Here is a 16,303-nt window from a genome sequence, read left to right on the forward strand (position 1 = left end):
TAAAAGCTGTTACATCATAAGAAATCAAAGTGACAGAAGCAATATCATTCATACTTCGCCATGAGCTTGCTCATTAAGATCATAACTGATTGGACACCTAACCCACTTTTTACTTGATTTCTTCAATTCACCTAATACCTAAAATCTACCTAAGCATTGAATATATCAGCAACTGAACATCTATAACCTTATTCCTTTTGTGTGAAGACATTTTTTCCACATTTCAGCTGCAAATGGCCAATCGCTTGGCCTGAGACCATGCTGTACCCCCCACCAAGTTCTAGACCATGCTCCATAGTTCTAGATAACACAAAATATGTTGATTGCAGGGAATGGTGGGACATGGATCTTGTGCAGATGGATGACATTATTTAAAATTGGCATCATGTTCGATGCAGACAAGTGGGCCAAAGGGCCTGTTCTTGTGCTATACATTTCTATGTTCTGTAGAATGTGTAAGAGAAAGTGAGCAGTGGGAAAGGAATGTTAATAGTGATTGACATTTATGTTACTCTTTCCACTTCCTCAGGACATCCAGCAAAATTTAATAGCTGGTGATCTATTTCTGAAATGCAGTTATTGGAAATCGTGCCAGGAATATTTCTCAAACATAATTATTACATTAATTATTTGCATTGGAGTGGAGAATTGACTTCACGCGGATAACTAAGATGCAGATACCACTATAGATGGTATCAATGACAATAAGACTGCAAAATAATTAAACATTGTTGGTTGATTTTCCCTCCAGCCCCACACCCCAAGAATAAAAGAATGGTTAACAACTGTTATGTAAGATTCAGCTGTAAACCGGCCCATACTCTGGTCCTTATTCTGCAACTACCCATTTCCTGACCCCCAATGTGTTTTTTTACCCTGATCCTGACCCCAACACTAGCTCTGGTGGGACATATCCGTATTCTGGTTACACACCTTTGCCAGTGCTCAATCTCCCTTGGACATTGTATAAAAAATAGAAAAGTACAGCACAGGAACAACATTTGGGCCACAACATGATATTACATGTCTTGTAACAGCAAGTAATATTTATAATTGCATTACGTGCTTGCACAAGACAGAAAATGTACTCTGTGTCATGGCAAACAAGATTCACTGAACACCACTAGGGAGGATTCTGAAGGAACACACTATCTTTCCCAATAGTACATAACCAACCCTGCCTGTATACTTTTTTTTTGGATTGGAAATCAGTAGATAACAAGTAGTTACTGTATTTCATTCATGATTACAGGAACTAATAGTAGAATTAGCGTATAACAAAAAACGTTGTTGCTATTCTGAAATAAAAAACAGTAAAGTCTAGAAATAGTCGGCAGGTCAGGCAGCATGTGTGCAAAAAGAAGCAGAAATTTCATGTCAAAGATCCTTCATCTGTACTTCTGATGACATTTCTTCTATCTAGAATATTAATTCTGTTTCTCTTTCCATTGATGCTGCCTGACCTCCCAAATATTTCCATCATTTTCTATGTATCCTGTGTACTATATGCTCTGAGATACTGTAGACAATGGCAACAACACTGGAAAACATGTTTTGATGATTTTCAATTAGTGACATAAGGATTTACCCCTGCCTGACAGAATTTTCCTAGCATAGTTATAATATTACTTTTATTATTAACTGGCTTCGATATATTGTTTGAAGTATTGTGTTAGTTCTATTTGTCCTGTATGTTAAATGTCATTCTGATTTCATGAATGTTTAAATTGTTTTTTAAATGAATCTCATGCTAAAAAAATATGCTTTAAAGTGCAAGATATTCCTAAGAAGCCAATGGCAGAAGAATATAAACCAAGAAAAGAAGAGATCATGACAATGCAAGGTATGAGATGAAAGGAAGGCATCCATAGAAACTTTACACAACGAAGTGTGAACAATTTATACTTCTCCTGATGAACTCCACACATCATAAATAGAATCTTGCTTCTTTAATTGTCGTTTGCCACATTTTGTGTATTTTTCTGTTCAGTTGCAATGTGATGTTATTCTTTATATATGGGTGCGCTTTTTATGTTTTATTGGGGAAATGCGGTTTAAATAAATGAGTTTTTTATTTATCATTGAAGAAATACACAAAATTAACAAAAATACATAATTGACAAAATTATTATGAACTAAAGCAAAATACTAAATATTAAAAAAATTAAATGCCTTCCCCTTGTCTCTTAATCCATGGCCCACAAACCTATCTGAAATCAATAAATCTCAGAGCTTGTACCAGATCATAATGACAGAAGGCAGGATAGGGAACTCCCCAACATAGTGTTGTGCAATCCCAACATCTGGATCTCTACAATCATAAAGCCATCTAAACTTCACAGAGCAAAATAATACATTTGCATTCCTGCCACCCATCAAGTTTGTCAGGAATCCCAGGGATGTATAAGATGTAAGTGGACAGTTAAAACATCTTCTCACTACAGAGCCCTTATTGTTTTATGCTCAATTTTAAACTGAACATTTTAAATTCCCTACTGGATTTTGTACTGATTTATCACCAAATTAGACCTATTTCTTCAATTTTACATACTATTAAGTTTGCCAGTGGCACATGTTCTCACGGTTCCACATAAATCTTTAACTACTTGGTCCATAGACATTTAAATACCATGTCTTTCTAAAATAAAATGTCAGTTGATGTTGTTATGTCATTTACGCTTTGATTCTGCACTCTTGACTCTTGTTTTCAATGGTTTCAAAACTATTTATATTTTTTATTGAATGAATTGCATCTTTAAACAACAACAATATTCTTCTAAGTGAAAGAAGCTTATACGAAGACTGTGATTGAAGAATTCCAACAAGACGTTGTTCAGGAGAGAAAAGCGGCTGCTCCTGTTAAAGGTACAACATGCTTGGGATTTCTTACAGACTTTCATGCTATATTATGAAAGTAATCCCTGCTTTCCATCTTTCTAAGTCCATCCCTAAAAATCCTAGCCATTTTTTCATTTATAATTTTGTTCAATGTGCATGTACGCAATATATCTGATTGTATTGTATTGGCTGATTGTATTGTTTGTACTGTCATAGAAATGATGTTAATCTAAACAAAATGTTTTGCAGTTCGTCTTACTGCTATCAGTTAAACTTCATTAACGGGTTAATACAAAATAATATTTTATAATTTAATACAATTAATAATGATTTTTTATTATTGTGGCTGAGATATTACATCATAAAATTATTCTTCTGATTATTTGATGTTTAAATTCCTAAAAAATATTAATCTAAAATGTTTTAATATGTATGTCCTGTACAAGAAAATTGCAACTATATCAATATTGTCTGCTGTGTACGTTTCATGTTTTCTTAATTTGTACTCAAATCTGAGTCGCATAAGTGATCAATAAACCTATAATGATCAATGATTATTCTTCAGTTCTGGAGATTCCACAGAAACACAAACCTGAACAAGTCCAAACAGTTAAAATTACAAGAGAAAAGACAACTCTGATAACAGGTATATTAAAAAAGTCTGTACAAATATTTCTTAGTCTTTCCTCTTTGTGCCTTAAAATCAAGTTTTTATATAATATGGGCAGCGGCTTTGTCAGACACGCCCACACTGTGCGGGCAGCGGCTTAGTCAGACACGCACACGCTGGGCGGGGCAGCGGCTTCGTCAGCCACGCCCACGCTGGGCGTAGAGCGGCTCCGTTAGCGACACCCACGCTGGGCGGGGCAGCGGCTTCGTCAGCGACGTACACACTGGGCGGGGCAGCGGCTTCGTCAGCCATGCCGACGCTGGGCGGGGCGAAGCGGGGCAGCTGCTTCGTCAGCGACGCCCACGCTGGGGGGGGGGAGCGGCTTCGTCAGCGACAAACACAAAAAAACAAACGCAAAAAGACAAACGCAAAGAGACGAAGGACGCAAATAGAAAACGGACGCAAAAAGACGACAAACGCAAAAAGAGACGACAAACGCAAAAAAAACGACGAACGCAAAAACACGACGGACGCAAAAAGATGACGGACGCAAAAAGACGATGAATGCTTCGTCAGCGACGCCCACGCTGGGGGGGGGAGCGAGACGACAAACGCAAAAAGACGACGAACGCAAAAAGACGACGAACGCATAAAGACGACGAACGCATAAAGACGACGAACGCATAAAGACGACGAACGCATAAAGACGACAAACGCAAAAAGACGACGAACGCAAAAAGACGACGAACGCAAAAGACGAACGAGCAAAAAGACGCAAAAAGACGACGAACGCAAAAAGACAACGAACGCAAAAAGAAGACGAACACAAAAAGACGACGAACGCAAAAAGACGACGGACGCAAAAAGATGACAAATGCAAAAAGACGCCGAGCGCAAAAAGACGACGAGCGCAAAGAAAAGATGAACGAAAAAACGTCAGCGGCTGTAAAATGACTTACTGCACACACAAGTCTTTTTACTGTAACTGTTTATTAACTGAGGCTTAACACTAAGCTGTAGCTGTCCGTGGTCATCACTGGAGCTAGAGAGGGGAGCTAGAGGTGGGGACACTACAATTATACTGGAGACAATGGGGAGTGGTTAGTAGTGGGGAGGTCACTATGGTTAAGGGAACATGCACTGATCTACATCCTTCCTCTTAGAAACAAAAGCATGACAGGTACTATACAGAATGACCACGGCTCATACGCTACGAACACCAATCGCACCGGCAACAGTATAAACTATGCGAACTCCCCGTAGCGGACAGGCGGCTTGACCAGCCGGCCAGAGCGGGTGCGTAAACCGCCCTCCTCCTCTTCGTCGGGAACAGAAGGGATAGCAGCCGGGGAATCGGCAGGAGAGGCGGGCGGTGGAAGGAGGGGAGAACGCGGGGCTCCGGGCGGAGAACCAGGCTTGGCAGGCGAGGCAGGTTTGACGGGCGAGGCAGGCTTAACAGGCGAGGCAGAGGAACGGGGCTGCGGCGACCGGGGGGCTGACAGTTGAGAGGGCAGGGTGCGCGGCATGCGAGGTGTAGTCGGGGCGTGTGGGGCAACGGGAGTTCGAGAAGAAATGGGGGGGTGAGAAGGATCCGCGGGAGGTGGAGTGGGCTCGTTCACGAGCAGCAGGTGCTGGCGGGAGCGACGGTAGATAGCCCCCTCGTAGTCGACGAAGTAGGAGCGCGGCGAACCGGCGTCGCCGACCACGACGGCCATGGTGGAGACCCACCTGGTGGGAGCGCTCACCTCCTTGAGGATGCCCATGGTCACCATATCCCGCAAAGTGGACTCCACGCGGCCCTTCATTGCAAAGGAGACGCGGTGGGCCGGCCGAATCACCGGGTCGACGCTTGGGTCGACGACAATTTTATAGTCGCAAGGCAGCTTGCCCAGAATGTCATCAAAGCGGTCGGGGTACTCGGTCAGGGGGTCCATGGGGGCCTGCACCAGGTGAATGCTGTGGTGGAATGAGACTAGCCCCAGGTCCTGACACGCACGGGCGCCCAGCAGGGTGACGTTGTCAGAGTCCAGCAGGTGGAAAGTGAGGGGCCGAGAGGCCTCTAGAACTGTACAGATAAGAGTTGCCTTTCCCACGGGAACCAGGACGCCCCCCCCATAGGCATGGAGGGAGGTGTCACCAGGAAGAACTTTCTCACCAGATCTGATCTGCTTGAAAAGGCTTATTGACATAACATTGGCGAAAGCGCCAGTATCGACCTTGGCAGAAAAGGAATGGCCGTTCACAGTAACATGCACAGAGGGATCCGTAATCAGAGCAGGTTCACCCAAAAGTGAAAAAATAGTCGGATCTTCATGGGAGGAGACTGCATCAGAGTCTGGGAGCTCCTCCAGCTCGTACTGGGAAAGCAGAGCGCTATCAGGGAGTGCAAGGTTGTTTAGATCGGCGAGGTTGTTTAGACTCCTTCTCGGAGCAGGGACTGGCTTCCCACGGGAACGGCAGGCGGCAGAAAAATGGTTGAGTTTGCCACAGGAAAGACAGGTCTTGCCCTGTGCAGGGCAAACGTTCGAGGGATGCGCTGTAAAATGACAGTTAGGGCAACGGCGCGGGGCAGTTGAGGTGGCGACCTTCATGGGGAAAACCGCGGGGTTTCGTCGTGTAGTCAGGCGACCGGCTGGACCGGTAAAGTTAATGTCCTGGGGAGCCGGGCGGGACACGGAACCAACGGCTGAGGACATGCGGGCAGCATACATTGCATCCCGCAGTGTCAGATCGGGTTTCACTAGGAGCTGCTCACGCAGTCTTTCGTTGCGGAGACCATGAACGAGGACGTCCCTAATTAATTCTTCTGTGGTGATTGTCTCAAGGCGGCAGCGCCGAGCCAGGTGATGCAAGGCGGCAATATAAGCGTCGATATGCTCGCCTGGCAACTGCTGCCTCTGGAAGAATTTAAAGCGTTCTATAATGTTGTTGGTGGGGATATCACAGAGGGCAGTGAACTTAGCGATGAGACATACCGGGTCGTGACGGTCCTCTCCGGCGGCGAAATGGAACGATGCATATTGGTCCATTGCTGCAGGTCCCGCGAGGTTGAGGAGCAGGTGAGCCTGCACAGCAGGAGTGGCATCAGGATGGGCAATAGCGATGTAGTGTTCGAAATCGCGCTGAAACACGGTCCAGCGATGGACAATGTCCGTGTCGAAAACCAACGTGTCAGGTCGACGACAGGAGTGGGACATGACAAAAACGAACGGAGGGAAGGCCTGGGAGAAAGAAATAAGAAAATAAAAACCGATAAACAGGAGACGCAGGTCTACCGCTGTGACACCATGTAAAATGACTTACTGCACACACAAGTCTTTTTACTGTAACTGTTTATTAACTGAGACTTAACACTAAGCTGTAGCTGTCCGTGGTCATCACTGGAGCTAGAGAGGCGAGCTAGAGGTGGGGACACTACAATTATACTGGAGACAATGGGGAGTGGTTAGTAGTGGGGAGGTCACTATGGTTAAGGGAACATGCACTGATCTACAGCGGCTTCGTTAGCCACGCCCACGCGGGGCAGGGCAGCGGCTTCATCAGCCACGCCCACGCTGGGCGGGGAGCGGCTTCGCCAGCGACACCCACGCAAACACAAAAAAACAAACGCAAAAAGACAAGCGCAAAGAGACGACGGACGCTAAGAGACAACGGACGCAAAAGGCGACAAACGCAAAGAGACGACAAACGCAAAAAAAACGACGAACGCAAAAACACGACGGACGCAAAAAGATGACGGACGCAAAAAGACGATTAATGCTTCGTCAGCAACACCCACGCTGGGCGGGGCAGCGGCTTCGTCAGCGATGCCCACGCTGGGTGGGGAGCGGCCCCATCAGCGATGCCCACACTGGGCGGGGCAGCAGCTTCGCCAGCGACGCCCACGCTGGGCGGGGAGCGCCTCCGTCAGCAACACCCACGCTGGGCGGGGCAGCGGCTTCGTCAGCGATGCCCACGCTGGGTGGGGAGCGGCCCCATCAGCGACGCCCACGCTGGGCGGGGCAGCGGCTTCGTTAGCCACGCCCACAAAAAGACGACAAACGGAAAAGACGAGAAACGCAAAAAGACGATGAACGCAAAAAGACAACGGACGCATAAAGACGACGAACGCATAAAGACAACGGACGCATAAAGACGACGAACGTATAAAGACGACAAACGCATAAAGATGACGAACGCAAAAAGACGACGCACGTAAAAAGACACGCCGCAAAAAGACGATGAATGCAAAAAGACGACGGACGCATAAAGACGACGAACGCATAAAGACGACGAACGCAAAAGACGACGAACGCAAAAAGACGACGAACGCAAAAAGACGACGAACGCAAAAAGACGACGAACGCAAAAAGACGACGAACGCAAAAAGACGACGAACGCAAAAAGACGACGAATGCAAAAAGACGACGAGCGCAAAAAGACGACGAGCGCAAAAAAGACGAGCGCAAAAAGACGACGAGGGCAAAGAAAAGATGAACAAAAAAACGTCAGCGGCTTCGTTAGCCACGCCCACGCGGGGCAGGGCAGCGGCTTCATCAGCCACGCCCACGCTGGGCAGGGAGTGGCTCCGTCAGCCATGCCCACGCTGGGCGGGGCAGCGGCTTCATCAGCCACGCCCACGCTGGGCGGGGTGAAGCGGGGCAGCTGATTCGTCAGCGACGCCCACGCTGGGCGGGGATCGGCTTCGTCAGCGACAAACGCAAAAAGACAAACGCAAAAAGACGACAGACACAAAAAGACGACGGACGCAAAAAGATGACGGACGCAAGAGAGACGACAACGAAAAACGACGACGAACGCAAAAAGACGACGAACGCAAAAAGACGACGAACGCAAAAAGACGACGAACGCAAAAAGACGACAAACGCAAAAAGACGCCGAGCGCAAACAGACGACGAGCGCAAAAAGACGACGAGCGCAAAAAGTTGAACGAAAAAACGTCAGCGGCTTCGTTAGTCACGCCCACGCGGGGCAGGGCAGCGGCTCCATCAGCCACGCCCACGCTGGGCGGGGAGCGGCTCCGTCAGCCATGCCCATGCTGGGTGGGGTGCGGTTTCGTCAGCGACGCCCACGCAAACACAAAAAAAACGAACGCAAAAAGACAAACGCAAAGAGACAACGGACGCAAAGAGACAACGGATGCAAAAAGACGACAAACGCAAAAAAAACGACGAACGCAAAAACACGACAGACGCAAAAAACAGACGAAGAACAGACGAAGAACGCAAACAGACGAAGAACGCAAAAAGACGACGAACGCAAAAAGACGACGGACGCAAAAAGACGACGAACGCAAAAAGACGACGAACGCATAAAGACGACGAACGCATAAAGACGACGAACGCATAAAGACGACGAACGCATAAAGACGACGAACGCATAAAGACGACGAACGCAAAAAAGACGACGAACGCAAAAAGACGACGAACGCAAAAAGACGACGAACGCAAAAAGACAACGAACGCAAAAAGACGACGAACGCAAAAAGACGACGAACGCAAAAAGACGACGGACGCAAAAAGACGACAAACGCATAAAGACGACGAACGCAAAAAGACGACGAACGAAAAAAGACGACGAACGCAAAAAGACGACGAACGCAAAAAGACGACGAACGCAAAAAGACGACGAACGCAAAAGACGAAGACGACAAACGCAAAAAGACGACGCAAAAAGACGACGAACGCAAAAAGACGACGGACGCAAAAAGACGACGGACGCAAAAAGACGACGGACGCAAAAAGACGACGAACGCAAAAAGACGAAGAACGCAAAAAAGACGATGAACGCTTTGTCAGCCACGCCCACGCTGGGCGGGGAGCAGCTCCGTCAGCGACGTCCACGATGGGCGGGGCAGCGGCTTCGTCAGCGATGCCCACGCTGGGTGGGGAGCGGCTGCGTCGGCGACACCCACGCTGGGCGGTGCAGTGGCTTCGTCAAAAAGACGACGAACGCAAAAAGACGACCAACGCAAAAAGACGACGAACGCAAAAAGACGACGAACGCAAAAAGACGACGAACGCAAAAAGACGACGAACGCAAAAAGACGACGAACGCAAAAAAGACGACGAACGCAAAAAGACGACGAGCGCAAAAAGACGGCGAACGCAAAAAGACGACGAACGCAAAAAAAACGAACGCAAAAAGACGACGAACGCAAAAAGAAGAAGAACGCAAAAAGACGACGAGCGCAAAAAGACGACGAACGCAAAAAGACGACGAACGCAAAAAGACGACGAACGCAAAAAGACGACGAACGCAAAAAGACGATGAACGCAAAAAGACGACGAACGCAAAAAGACGACGGACGCAAAAAGACGACGGACGCAAAAAGACGACGACGACGAACGCAAAAAGACGACGAACGCAAAAAGACGACGAACGCAAAAAGACGAACGAACGCAAACAGACGAAGAACGCAAAAAGACGACGAACGCAAAAAGACGACGGACGCAAAAAGACGACGAACGCAAAAAGACGACGAACGCAAAAAGACGACGGACGCAAAAAGACGACGAACGCAAAAAGACGACGAACGCAAAAGACGACGAACGCAAAAAGACGACGAACGCAAAAAGACGACGAACGCAAAAAGACGACGAACGCAAAAAGACGAAGAACGCAAAAAGACGAAGAACGCAAAAAGACGAAAAACGCAAAAAGACGACGAACGCAAAAAGAACATGAACGCAAAAAGACGGACGCAAAAAGACGACGGACGCAAAAAGATGACGAACGCAAAGAGACGATGAACGCAAAAAGACGATGAACGCTTCATCAGCTATGCCCACGCATGGGCGCCTACACTGGGCGGGGCAGCGGCTTCGTCAGCCATGCCCACGCTGGGCGGGGCGAAGCGGGGAGCTGTTTCGTCAGCGAAAAACGCAAAAAGACAAACGCAAAAAGACGATGGACGCAAAAAGACGACGAACGCAAAGAGACGACGAACGCAAAAAGGCGATGAACGCTTCGCCAGCTATGCCCACGCTGGGCGGGGCAGCGGCTTCGTCAGCCCACGCCCACGCAGGGCGGGACAGCGGCTCCTTCAGCGACGCCCACGATGGGCGGGGCAGTGGCTTCGTCAGCCACGCCCACGCCCGCGAACGCAAAATAGACGACCAATGCAAAAAGACGACGAACGCAAAAAAGACAACGAACGCAAAACGACGACGAACGCAAAAAGACGACGAACGCAAAAAGACGACGAACGCAAAAAGACGACGAACGCAAAAAGACGACGAACGCAAAAAGACGACGAACGCAAAAAGACGACGAAACGCAAAAAGACGACGAACGCGCAAAAAGACGACAAACGCAAAAAGACGACGAACGCAAAAAGACGACGCACGCAAAAAAAAGACAACCGCAAAAAGACGACGAACGCAAAAAGACGACGAACGCAAAAAGACGACGGACGCAAAAAGACGACGGACGCAAAAAAGACGACGCAAAAACGCAAAAAGACGACGAACGCAAAAAGACGAAACGCAAAAAGACGACGAACGCAAAAAGACGAAGAACGCAAAACAGACGACGACGAACGCAAACAGACGCAAAAAGACGACGAACGCAAAAAGACGACGAACGCAAAAAGACGACGAACGAAAAAAGACGACGAACGCAAAAAGACGACGGACGCAAAAAAGACGACGAACGCAAAAAAACGACGAACGCAAAAAGACGACGAACGCAAAAAGACGAAAAACGCAAAAAGACGACGAACGCGAACGCAAAAAGACGACGGACGCAAAAAAGACGACGGACGCAAAAAGACGACGAACGCAAAGAGACGACGAACGAAGAACGCAAAAAGACGATGAACGAACGCAAAAAGACGACGAACGCAAAAAGACGACGAACGCAAAAAGACGACGAACGCAAAAAGACGACGAACGCAAAAAGACGACGAACGCAAAAAGAAGACAAACGCAAAAAGACGACGAACGCAAAAAGACGAAAAAAGACGACGGACGCAAAAAGACGACGGACGCAAAAAGACGACGGACGCAAAAAGACGACGAACGCAAAAAGACGACGAACGCAGACGACGAGACGACGAACGCAAAAAGACGACGAACGCAAACAGACGAACGCAAAAAGACGGCGAACGCAAAAAGACGACGACGCAAAAAGACGACGCAAAAAGCAAAAAGACGACGAACGCAAAAAGACGACGAACGCATAAAGACGACGAACGCATAAAGACGACGAACGCATAAAGACGACGAACGCAAAAAGACGACGAACGCAATAAACGAACGCAAAAAGACGACGAACGCAAAAAGACGACGAACGCAAAAAAACGACGACGAACGCAAAAAGACGACGAACGCAAAAAGACGACGAACGCAAAAAAAGACGACGAACGCAAAAAGACGACGAACGCAAAAAGACGACGAATGCAAAAAGACGACGAGCGCAAAAAGACGACGAACGCAAAAAGACGACGAAAGCATAAAGACGACGAACGCAAAAAGACGACGAACGCAAAAAGACGACGAACGCATAAAGACGACAAACGCAAAAAGACGACGAACGCAAAAAGACGACGAACGCAAAAAGAAGACGAACGCAAAAAGACGACGAACGCAAAAAGACGACGAACGCAAAAAGACGACGAACGCAAAAAGACGACGAACGCAAAAAGACGACGAACGCAAAAAGACGACAAACGCAAAAAGACGACGAACGCATAAAGACGACGAACGCAAAAAGACGACGGACGCAAAAGACGACGAACGCAAAAAGACGACGAACGCAAAAAGATGACGAACGCAAAAAGACGAAGAACGCAAAAAGACGACGAACGCAAAAAGACGACGAACGCAAAAAAAAACGACGAACGCTTCAAGAGCGCAGACGACGACGACGCAAAAAGACGACGCAGCGCAACGCAAAAGACGACGACACGCAAACGAAAAAACGCAGCGCAAAAAGACGACGAACGCAAAAGACGACGACTGTCAACGCAAAAACGACTGACGAACGCTAGAGAATACGACGACGAACGCAAAAAGACGACAATTATACTGGAGACAATGGGGAGTGGGAGTAAACGTCAAGACGATGAACGCAAAAAAATGACACGAACGCAAAAAGCGGCGACGCAAGCCACGCGACCCACGACGGGCAGGGCAGCGGCTTCATCAAAAACGACGAACGCAAAAGGGGACGGCTTCAAAAGCGACACCACAAAAACACAAAAAAAAAAAACGCAAAAAGAAAAAAGACGAAAAAGACGACGGACGCAAAAAGACGACGGACGCAAAAAGAAGACGACGGACGCAAAAAGAAGACGACGAACGCAAAAAGACGACGAACGCAAAAAGACGACGAACGCAAAAAGACGACGAACGCAAAAAGACGACGACGAAGACGCAAAAAGACGACGAACGCAAAAAGACAACGAACGCAAAAAGACGACGAACGCAAAAAGACGACGAACGCAAAAAGACGACGAACGCAAAAAGACGACGAACGCAAAAAGACGACGAAACGCAAAAAGACGACAAACGCAAAAAAAGACGACGAACGCAAAAAGACGACGAACGCAAAAAAAGACGACGAACGCAAAAAGACGACGAAAAAAAGACGACGGACGCAAAAAGACGACGAACGCAAAAAGACGACGAAACGCAAAAAGACGACGAACGCAAAAAGACGACGAAAGCAAAAAGAGACGAACGCAAAAAGACGACGAACGCAAAAAGACGACGAACGCATAAAGACGACGAACGCATAAAGACGACGAACGCAAAAAGACGACGAACGCAAAAAAAGACGACGAAACGAAAAAAAAAGACAAACTCAAAAAGACGCTGAAAAAAAAGACGAACGCAAAAAGACGACGAACGCAAAAAGACGACAAACGAACGCAAAAAGACGACGAACGCAAAAAGACGACGAACGCAAAAAGACGACGAACGCAAAAAGACGACGAACGCAAAAAGACGACGAACGCAAAAAGACGACGACGCGCAAAGAAACGACGAACGCAAAAAACGACAGCGGACGCGCAAAAGACGACGAACGCAAAAGACGACGGAACGCAAAAACGACGACGAACACAAAAGACGACGGACGCAAAAGACGAGCCACGCAAACGACGAAAAACGCAAAAAGACGGGGAACGGCAAAAATCGACGAACCACGCAAAAAGACGACGAACGCGAAAAGACGACGAACGCAAAAAAAAGACGACGACGACGCAAAAAGACGACGCACGCAAAAAGACGACAAACGCAAAAAGACGACGAACGCAAAAAGACGACGGACGCAAAAAGACGACGGACGCAAAAAGACGACGGACGCAAAAAGACGACGAACGCAAAAAGACGACGAACGCAAAAAGACGACGAACGCAAAAAGAAAAGACGACGAACGCAAAAAGACGACGAAAGACGACGAACGCAAAAAGACGACGAACGCAAAAAGACGACGAAAAACGCAAAAAGACGACGAACGAAAAAAGACGACGAACGCAAAAAGACGACGAACGCAAAAAGACGACGAACGCAAAAAGACGACGAACGCAAAAAGACGACGAACGCAAAAAGACGACGAACGCAAAAAGACGACGAACGCGAACGCAAAAAGACGACGAACGCAAAAAGACGACGAACGCAAAAAGACGACGAACGCAAAAAGACGACGAACGCAAAAAGACGACGAACGCAAAAAGACGACGAACGCAAAAAGACGACGAACGCAAAAAGACGACGAACGCAAAAAGACGACAAACGCAAAAAGCCGACGAACGCAAAAAGACGGCGAACGCAAAAAGACGACGAACGCAAAAAGACGACTAGACGAAAAAAGAACGATGCAAAAAGAAAAAACGACGATGAACGCAAAAAGACGACGAATGCAAAAAGACGGCGAATGCAAACAGACAAAGAACAAAAAGACGACTGAACGCAAAAAGACGACGAACGCAAAAAGACGACGAACGCAAAAAGACGACGAACGCAAAAAAAGACGACGTACGCAAAAAGACGACGAACGCAAAAAGACGACGAACGCAAAAAGACGACGAACGCAAAAAACGCAAAAAGACGACGAACGCAAAAAGACGACGAACGCAAAAAGACGACGAACGCAAAAAAACGACGAACGCAAAAAGACGATGGACGCAAAAAGACGACGAACGCACAAGGACAAACGCACAAGGACGAATGCACAAGGACGAACGCACAAGGACGAACGCACCAGGACGAACGCACCAGGAAGACAAAAAAAGACGACGAACGCAAAAAGACGACGAACGCAAAAAAACGACGACGAACGCAAAAAGACAGCGAACACAAAAAGACATCGAACACAATAAGACATGGAACACAAAAAGACGACAAACGCAACGACGAACGCTCAAAAAGACGACGAACGCAAAAAGACGACGAGCGCAAAAAGACGACGAGCGCAAAAAGACGACCAAACGCAAAAAGACGACGAACGCAAAAAGACGACGAACGCAAAAAGACGACGAACGCAAAAAGACGACGAACGAAAAAAGAAGACGAACGCAAAAGGACAACGCACGTAAAAAGACGAACCTACAAAAGACAGCCGAACGCAAAAAGACGACGCAGCAAAAAAAGCGACGCAAAAGCATGCTGGACGAACGCGGAGCGACGGCGACAAAAAGACGCAACGCAGTGGCAAAAAAGCCACGACAACGCCGACGAACGCAAAAGACGACGAACGCAAAAAGACGACGAACGCAAAAAGACGACGAACGCAAAAAGACGACGAACGCAAAAAGACGACGAACGCAAAAAGACGACGAACGCAAAAAGACGACGAACGCAAAAAGACGACGAAAGCAAAAAGACAAACGCAAAAAGACGATGAACGCAAAAAGACGACGAACGCAAAAAGACGACGAAAAAAGACGACGAGCGCTAAGAGACGACGAACGCTAAAACGACGACGAACAAAAAAAGACGACAGACGCAAAAAGACGAAGACCACAAAAAGACGACGAACGCAAAAAGACGACGAACGCAAAAAGACGACGAACGCAAAAAGACGACGAACGCAAAAAGACGAGGTGACGAACGCAAAAAGACGACGGACGCAAAAAGACGACGGACGCAAAAAGACGACGAACGCAAAAAGACGACGAACGCAAAAAGACGACGAACGCAAAAACGAAGACGAACGAAAAAAGACGACGAACGCAAAAAGACGACGAACGCAAAAAGACGACGAACGCAAAAAGACGACGAACGCAAAAAGACGACGAACGCAAAAAGACGACGAACGCAAAAAGACGACGAACGCAAAAAGACGACGAACGCAAAAAGACGACAAACGCAAAAAGACGACGAACGCAAAAAGACGACGAACGCAAAAAGACGACGAACGCAAAAAGACGACGAACGCAAACAGACGAAAAAGACGACGAACGCAAAAAGACGAAAAACGCAAAAAGACGACGAACGCAAAAAAACGACGAACGCAAAAAGACGACGAACGCAAAAAGACGACGGACGCAAAAAGACGAACGGACGCAAAAAAGACGACGAACGCAAAAAGACGACGAACGCAAAAAGACGACGAACGCAAAAAGACGACGAACGCAAAAAGACGACGAACGCAAAAAGACGACGAACGCAAAAAGACGACGAGCGCAAAACACGACGAACGCAAAAAGACGACGAACGCAAAAAGACGACAAACGCAAAAAGACGACGGACGCAAAAAGACGACGAACGCAAAAAGACGACGAACGCAAAAAGACGACGAACGCAAAAAGACGATGGACACAAAAAGACAACGAACGCAAAAAGACGATGGGCGCAAAAAGACGACGAAGCAAACGCAAACGCACGAAAAAGACAAAGCGGCTCGGCT

The 16,303-nt window shown here is 47.4% G+C and overlaps 1 long non-coding RNA gene across 1 annotated transcript; it reads left to right on the forward strand.

The window, feature by feature from the left end:
- Positions 1–1,623: 1,623 nt before the first annotated feature.
- Positions 1,624–3,688, forward strand: LOC129715362 (uncharacterized). Its single transcript, XR_008726489.1, has 3 exons — positions 1,624–1,843; positions 2,782–2,865; positions 3,404–3,688. It is a non-coding gene; the product is annotated as an uncharacterized LOC129715362 (long non-coding RNA).
- The last annotated feature ends 12,615 nt before the right edge of the window (positions 3,689–16,303 follow it).

This window comes from Leucoraja erinacea, unplaced genomic scaffold (assembly GCF_028641065.1).
Source record: "Leucoraja erinacea ecotype New England unplaced genomic scaffold, Leri_hhj_1 Leri_1139S, whole genome shotgun sequence".
NCBI lineage: Eukaryota > Metazoa > Chordata > Chondrichthyes > Rajiformes > Rajidae > Leucoraja > Leucoraja erinaceus.